We start from the raw sequence: 408 nt of genomic DNA, 5'->3' as shown, positions 1-408 counted from the left end.
AGAAGTGGTTCCAGCTCAGGCCTTGCCCAGTGGGGAGGGAGTGTCCTGGGGGCCGGGCCTGAGTGGCACGAGGATCCAGCTTCCCCGCCCGCTGCCTGCGACTCTGCGATGGCCGACAGGGTGTCCTGTGGGACCCGCAGGCCAGGGTGTGGGCAGGATTCAGGAGCCAGGTCACAGGAGTCCCACACCCTCCAGGCGGCAGTTGGGGCTGCGTGGTGAGGGCAGAGACCTCCTAGCAGTGGTCGGCAAACTGGCTCGGTAAACTGCGGCTCTCAAGCCACATGCGGCTCTTTGGCCCCTTGAGCCAGGTCACTGGTGTCCCACACCCTCCAGGCGGCAGCCGGGGCTGCGTGGCGAGGGCAGAGACCTCCTAGCAGTGGTCGGTAAACTGGCTCGGTAAACTGCGGC

At 66.7% G+C, this 408-nt stretch overlaps 1 protein-coding gene across 1 annotated transcript in view; it reads right to left on the bottom strand.

The window, feature by feature from the left end:
* The window catches only part of POP4 (POP4 homolog, ribonuclease P/MRP subunit), an 8,941-nt gene that overhangs the window by 1,571 nt on the left and 6,962 nt on the right, over positions 1–408 (bottom strand). The gene's annotated exons all lie outside the window — the stretch shown is intronic.

The sequence above is a fragment of the Myotis davidii genome, unplaced genomic scaffold, assembly GCF_000327345.1.
Source record: "Myotis davidii unplaced genomic scaffold, ASM32734v1 scaffold181, whole genome shotgun sequence".
NCBI classification, from domain to species: domain Eukaryota; kingdom Metazoa; phylum Chordata; class Mammalia; order Chiroptera; family Vespertilionidae; genus Myotis; species Myotis davidii.
Note: the sequence above shows the minus strand (reverse complement) of the source record. Positions and strands in the feature narration are given on the sequence as shown.